This window comes from Benincasa hispida, chromosome 9, assembly GCF_027475165.1.
Source record: "Benincasa hispida cultivar pf3 chromosome 9, pf3_genome.v1.1, whole genome shotgun sequence".
In the NCBI taxonomy this organism is placed as follows: domain Eukaryota; kingdom Viridiplantae; phylum Streptophyta; class Magnoliopsida; order Cucurbitales; family Cucurbitaceae; genus Benincasa; species Benincasa hispida.
The window spans coordinates 18,313,068-18,321,274 of record NC_143486.1 but is presented as its reverse complement, the minus strand read 5'-3'; the positions used below and the strand labels follow the sequence as shown (position 1 = coordinate 18,321,274).

The 8,207-nt window shown below is 30.0% G+C and overlaps 1 pseudogene; it reads left to right on the top strand.

Annotated features, from left to right (window-relative positions):
• Positions 1-6,906: 6,906 nt before the first annotated feature.
• Positions 6,907-8,004, top strand: LOC120087194 (bZIP transcription factor 53 pseudogene; annotated as a pseudogene).
• The last annotated feature ends 203 nt before the right edge of the window (positions 8,005-8,207 follow it).

Below are 8,207 nucleotides of genomic sequence, written 5' to 3'. Positions count from 1 at the left end.
TTTGTTGTAAAGTTGTTCGTCAGTTAATAATTATTATATTCATAAATGGCGAGAAAAATAACAAAAAAATATGTATATTAATGTTCATTTAACAATGGGATAACTAATTTTGTTTGTGAAATTTACCGCTAAGATTAGACCATAACAACCATGGGATAAATTATTAAGGACTAGTTAGTAATATTTTTGCTTCAATTAATAATTATTTTAGTCTCTGGATAACCATTTCGTTTTTTTGTTTTTGATTATTTAAAAATTAAATTTTTTCTTTCACAATTCTTATAATGATTTGCATTTTCTAAAGTATAATGGTTGAATTTTTAGCTAAACTCCAAAAACAAAATCAAGTTTTTAAAAGCTATTTTTTTTTTTAGTTTTCAAAATGCCAAAATAATATATACAAAAAAGAACAAAAGGTCTTGGACACGTAATGGATCTTGAAGGACTATTTTCGATGTTTGGCTTGATTGTAGAAAAAAAATGTTTTTCAAAAAAATTATTTTTATTTAAACATATTTTATAAAATCCAGTTAAAATACACTTCAAAAGCTATTTTTGGTGGTTGTCAAACACTCCAATTTTTTTTCAAAATGACTTATTTTCAAAATTAAAGACTTTAAACGTTAATCCAAACTCACCCTTAATCAATTGGTAAGAAGTAGAAAATACACCCTTAAATAATTGGTAAAAAAATAGATAACAAATGAAAAAATTTGAAGGTTAATGTTTATAGACTTCATTTTCAAAAACAAAACATAGAAAATCAAATGTTTAGCAGACGGAGTCTTCAATTTTAGTTTTTAAAATTTATGCCTAATTTTGAGTCTATATAATTTAGGTTAAAATATCATTTGGTCTCTATAGTTTGAAGTTTGTTCAATTTCAGCTTTTATATTTTCAATTGTCCAATTTTAGCTCATATGTTCTCAACGAATCTTAATTTTAATCTCTACTAGTTTATTGTCCATTTTGTAAAGGTAATATTTTTGTTATAAACCTTTTTAGTGTAAATTTTGAAAACTTATTTACGTATTGTATTTCTTTATATGAAAATTATTGTCATTATTTAATCAATTTCGATAAAAATTAACCTAGAAAACTAAACTTAAGATTTATTCCAAGAACATAAATTAAAAATTGATAAACTTCAAAATATATAGACTATTTAACCCAAAAGTTAACAAGTTTGAGGAGACTCCTCCACTTTTCCCAGAAACAAATGGCATGAAAGCTGAATACATGAAGAATAGTACCTTGGTAGATGTGCTTCAAGTTTTTTTTTTTTTTTTTTCAGCTACAACAGAAAAAGATAGATAAAAATAAGTTTGGAAGAATGATCCTTTTTTCTTTTTTTGGCTGCAGCTTAGGAAACACCACAACAATTAAAGAGTAAAGTAAGCTCAACCCTTATTTCGAACATGAATTTAAGAAGTTTTGACTTCCTACTTTCTTTTGTCATGGGTTTGAATAGTAAATTTATGGGTTATCTTTTTTTTTAGTTTAATCTATGAAGTACATCAGTCAACCTCTGGATGCCACTTTCAGTGATCATGTCAACTCTGGCCACCACCTCCAATGACCACCGCCAGTCAACCTTTGACCGCTATCTCGATGACTATTGTCGGCCAACCTCTAGTTGCTACTGGCTAACTCTGATTGTTGTCGACCAACCTCCGACAACCCTCCATTTCCCCCACACTGGCGAAATTTCGACCACCAACGCTGTCCAACTTCCGATTGCCACCTCCAGCGACCGCAACCAGCCAACCTTGAAAATTTTTTAAAATATTGATAAAAACACTTTTAATATATAACAAACTAGACAATTTTGTATATAAAAACATTTTTAAGAAATAATTGCAATACATGTGTGTTTTGTGTTTTAATGAGTTTTTATCAAAAGTGTTTAAACAAAAATGAAGTTTTGAAATATATTTTTTCTAAGTCATTCCAAACACACTATTAGACCGCAATTGTAAAGGTATATTTATTTGGGCTATATGTGTAGAAAGTCTTAATTTAATTTAACAACATTTTCATTTATTTTTTCGTTGCTCAATTTAACTAGTCTAAAAACTTAGAATCGTTTTCTAAACATAAACGTTTAAAATGTTTTAAACAACTTAGCGACCAAATAAGGACTAAATCTCAAAATTATTTATTTTTATTCCTCGAATGTAATTTGATAAATATATATATATAGTTTTTAATAATTGAATTTAATATTAAAATATTAGTTTATTTCTATTTTAAGTTAGTGTATTATGGTAAAAAAAAAATCGATCATTTTCGAATTAATTAAAGTGACAAAAGTCTATGAAAAAAATATTTCAAAAACTAGTAAAATTAAATTATCAAATTATTAAAACAATAGACTAAATAAAATTATTTTTTTATTCAAAATCTCCATTTCAAATATTTTTTTTAAAAAAAATATTATTCTATTTTTTTATTTATTTTAAATCTAACTATATTAAAATTATTAAGATGATCAATTTAAACTAACATAAAATCTAATCAACGATTAAATATAAGCAAATGTTTCACAAACTAAAAATTTATAAATTTGCACTCAGTCCTAGGTTACTTAAGCTTACTCTCTAAACACCAACTTTTTAAACCCATACTTCCGAGATCTCCACCCCAAACACAGTTTTCTTAGACCTAAACCCAGCTTAATCTCCAGACTTGAGATTTAAGACCTGCGCACCAAGTGTCTCCCTAAAGTACATGTGAAATGTTATATTTTATGTTTCGAATATGTGTTTAGTAGCATACTAAAAGATTAGATTCCAATTTAAACATCGGTTCAAAATGCGTCGATGATATATTTCAAACCATAAAATCAAGGACTAGTTACTTGCTAAATAATATTGGTGTTACGTAATCGGTAATTAAACAATAAAAAAAAATGTATCAACATACGGATATACGTAGTTCACTAACGGTGTGTTAGCTACGTCCACGAGGTTGAGAGATAACAATATTATTAGAGAAAATGTTTTATGAATACACCTAGCAACGCCTCTAAGGGTTAGAGAGTTTATATAACGAACTACTCTAAACCACATAGTCATAATCGTAAATAACTACATATAAATAAATATGCTAAATACGAATTATGAATAGGTTTCAAGGGTACTTGGTTATTCAAAGCGCCAACAACCAAATTCAAAGCACAATAATTAGGTTGAATATATCTATTACTAATTAATCTACAAAATGTTTTATGATTTAAAAAATCATATGATTATTATATTGTAAGAAATACTTGGGTGCATCCAAAATGTATCCATCTTCGTGCTTCCCCTCGTTATTTAAAAAAAAAAAAATCTTTAAGAAAAAAAAAAGAGATGAATTTGCCAAACTATATTCGATAGCTTATGATGCACCTAAGTTTAAAGGTAGATAACTTAAATTATATGGACTAAAATTATACCAACTATATTTATTAATGTTTTATCATTTTATTCAATGTATAAATTTTCATTTAAATTTAAAATTTAGAATTTGGCTCAAAAGTGTAAAACATCAAAATAAAATAAAACATGGAATTGCAATACTTTGGTGCATCTCAAAGTGCACCAATTTGTATGCATTCCTTCATATCACTCACATAATAAGAATTAAAATATTTCAAATAAGGAAATAAAAATATTTTAACATCTGGCAAATTGTGATTTGACAACTTCATATGATGCATATGTTGGGTTATATGTCACAAAACTCACAGTTTGTAAACTTCAAACATATTTCTATTTACAATAAAGATATTATTTAGAGTATTCCAATAAGGTTGTTATTTAATATATAAATAACATTTATAGATTCATAAATCTAATAAACTAATGAACCTTTGGTCATAACATGGATACTTAAACTTTATGTAGAGACATAAAAGTTGATCAAGTTTTAGTATATAGCCAAAACGGTCTATGAGTATATGAATAGGGTTGGGTACCTTATCCTAAGGACACTATGGATGCGGCCCACTTTGTATATTGATACAAACGACGTGATCTTACAGTCGTTCATGTGGAGATATGTGAGTGGGGGGCAACATATGCAATATGCAAAAGATATTTACATAAGATCGGACAACGAAATAGTCACTTTTATTTACAATGACCGCTTGTTGTCAAAATTGACTATTTCAATTCGATGACCTGAGGTAACTCGATCTCAATCTTGAGGTAACCGCGAACTATTGTTTATCCGGGATCATCATTTAATTTGCATAGGTGATAATAGATCAACGTCACCACCCAATAAGCCTCCCACTTGAAGGGTCAGGCCGGATAGATAGCTGAGGACATAGTCTTGCAAGACGAAATTCACTCATATCCATTTGAGAGTTAGCAGATAGGTTGTTCCCTTGAGTACTGACTTATGGTCTTGAACAAAGAGGCCTTGTCCTCTCTATAGCCGAGAGGGACTCGATTTATTGGTAGGACCATAAACCAATTGTTCATTAAATGATCAGTAGAGACTTAAGGAGCGATGTATTATAGGGGTAAAATGGTAATTGTGACATAGTTGTAAATACAAACAACTTGTGAATGACCGACTTACTGATTATGGTTAAATTAAGTGGACAGAAATATATCTATAGTGAGGAGAGTTCAACTATTGAGCTATAGTGGTGTGTCTCGGTAGTTAATGAATATTGATTAATTTAGTTTAAAGAGTTTAACCAATTAATCTCAGATTGTTAGAGCTCATGATCCGCAGGTTCATTAGATTCCTCGATTAGCTCGTTAAAAGAATAAACCTTATAATAGCACGTTGTGGGGATTTGAAATGTTCAAATTCAATTTAGGATTTGGATTATTATATTTGATACAATTAAATGTTTAATTAACGAATTAAACGATTTTGGAGAGTTAAAAATGTTTAAATATAATTTAAATATAAAATACATGAATAGTGATACATGTTTGAATTAGGTGTTTTATTAATTTAATATTTGATATTAAATTATTTAGTTAATTAACCGTTTATTTATTTAAATTTTGAAATTGTGAAATTCAAAACATAATATTGATTTAATTTGATTAAACCAGTTAATTATAAACAAATAAATAAAATAAAATAAAATTTCATTTATTGTTGTTTATGAAATCTAATGAAATTTCATATAACTTTTTCCACTGATTGATACACCTAATCCACGTATTAAGTGGAATGTTGAGTGTCAACCTTTCTTCCATTTAATCAAAATTTAATGTTTAATTTGGATAAATACTTGTTTTGTCGCACATAATTTGGGCATGCAATATGATTTGATGGAAAAGACTTTCCCTATCAAAACTTATCTCCAAATTCTCCAACTTCACCCCAAAAACATCTCTCGATTTAGATCTCACAATCCAATCTAAGGTAGTAGAGAAGACTCTTGTGGTGGTCTACTCCAAAGATTGAAGAAGAAACTGAATGAGATTTGAAGTAATTTGAAGGTTTCATCAAAGGTTGTATATTTAAAACCCATTTTCTATTATTTTATGAACTTACATGCAAATCCACTAAAATTAATGTAATTAGAGTGTTTAAGATCCTAATAGCTTTCGTTGGTTGAATGTCAACTTTATTAGCATAAATAGGTATTGGTCGCTGATCGAAATATACCTAAATATTTGTCTTTAGAATTTTAGATCATAATATATATATATATATATATGAATTTAAATGGTTATTCGAACCAAATGGTTATCAAACAAGCCCTAAGGAGGTGTTTGTTTCAAGGGTGAGGTTTGATGGTTAGGTATCCTAAGTCCAACCTTCGTTTGGGGCAAAGACCTAGGAAGTGTTAGCTTCTTGCATATCTTTCCCATGGGTTTGAATAGTAAACACCATACAAACCCATGAGTTACCTTCCTTCCCCCTCCCTCTTTAATTTAATATAAGAAGTACGTTGGACCAACCTTCGACACCATTTTTGGTGATCACCGTCGACCAACTCCAGTCGCCACCCTCTGGCGATTGTCGTCAGTCAACTTTGGTTGCCACCTGCGACATCGCCGTCGGCCAACTTCGGTTGCCACTTCCGACGAACACTGCCAGCCAACTCCGATGAGGGGTAACTCTGTCCACCACCTTGGTGACCGTTGTCGGCCAACTTCGACCACCATCGACTAACTTCTGGCAAACCCCTTCTTCTCACAGGCGAAATTCCAACCACCAACTTCGTTGATCAACCTTCGATTACCACCTCCGTTGACTGCAACCAACCAACTTTGAAAACCATTAATAAAAAAGCCTCTTAGTATATAATAAATTAGATAAATTTGTATATAAAAACACTTTTAAAAAATAATTGCAATACAATATGTTTTTTTTTATCTTAAGGAGTTTTTTATCAAACGTGTTTAAATACAAATGAATTTTTAAAAGATATTTTTTTCTAAGTCATTCCAAACACGGCATTAGGCTGCAATTGTATTAGTATATTTATTTAGGCTATAGAAAATCCTAATATAATTCAGTAATATTTTTATTTTTTTCATTTGTCAATTTAACTAGTTCGAAAACTTAAAATAATTTTATAAAAAAAGAGGTTTAAAATATTTAAAACAACTTAGCGACCACATAGAAATTAAAACTCAAAATTTTATTATTTTCTATTCCTCACATGTAATTTAATTAAAAACATATATACTTTTTCAATAATTGAATCTAATATTAAAATACTAATTTATTTCAATTTAAAATTAACATATTATAGTGAAAAAAGTCTATTAGATTTTGAAATCAAAATAGGTAAAATTAAAATATCAAATTATCAAACAAATAGATTAATTAAAATTATAATTTTAGTCCAAATCTTTATTTTATTTTACTTTTTAAAATATTCTTCTATTTATTTTTTAAAATTTAATTATATTAAAATAATTAATACGATAAATTTAAACTAATTTAAAATCTAACGGTGCATAAATCTTCAGGCCTACATTCCTAGCTTAAGATTCCAAAGCGCCAAACTCCCCCTAAATTTCTTACACCTTTCCGTTGTATTGCTGTTTAATTTCTTTTGCTTCTTCATCCATGCATTTCTTTTATGCTGCTTCGTTTTCTCATCGCTCATTCTTCTTGATTTGATTGATAATTAACTTCTTGTTTGGCATCCACAGTCGATTCTCAATTACCTGCAGGTTTGGCCATCCACAACATTTTCCGTTTTTCTGTAAATCTCCCCAGTGCAAGGCTATTCATTCTTCTCCAATTCAGTATCTTTACTCCAATTTCGGAAAATCCATCCCGTTTGACAATCGGGATCCGAGATTCTTCTTGATTATTCATGGCGTTTACTCTGCCTTACACGCCAAATTCATCTTCTCCATTCGATCTCTGCTTTCTTACCGTATTTGTACTCGAATCACCGTCCTCTACAAGCCTAACTCTTCAATTAAAGTCCAATCTCATCTCAATTCGAAAAATACCGATGCAATCAGAGAATCCACAACTCGTCTGGCAATGACCTCGTTCCTAGGGCAAATCAACATCTCGGACTCGCGAAACAGGATGATCGACGAGAGGAAGAGGAAGAGGATGCAATCGAATCGAGAATCCGCTCGACGATCGCGAATGAAAAAGCAGAAGCGATTTGAAGATCTAACAAGCGAAGTGAGACGATTACAGAATGTGAACAGTCGGATTGTAGAAAGCATCAATGGAAGGGAACAAGCGAGGATTGAAATCGAATCGATTAATAATATTTTGAGAGTCGAAGCAATGGAAATGACGTACCGACTCGGGGCCTTGGATTTGGTGCTTCAAATCGTCGACGATGCGGATGCTCTTGGGGTTGATGTTCGTGATCCTCTGTTGGAACCTTGGCAACACAACCAGCAAATGCCGCTGCCGACGGCGGCGGATTACGATATGTTTATGGTTTAATGCAAATTTAACATGTAGAATCTTGTAAGAGCCAAAAAAATAATTAGGATGGAGATATGACAGAACGGCTAGGGAATTCTCTAGTTTCGAGAATAAATTGTTCTAGAGAAGTCTACTGTACTTATATTGTGTGACTTGAAACAGAGCAACATACTCCCCCGTTCTATACATACATATATATATATATATATATATATATATATATATATATATATAACCACTTAATTTTTTTTGACATGTGTCAAATTTTAATTGGATGCAATAAGAATGATGATGCATTTAAGTATTTTTCCGTTACAATATAAGTTTGTAGG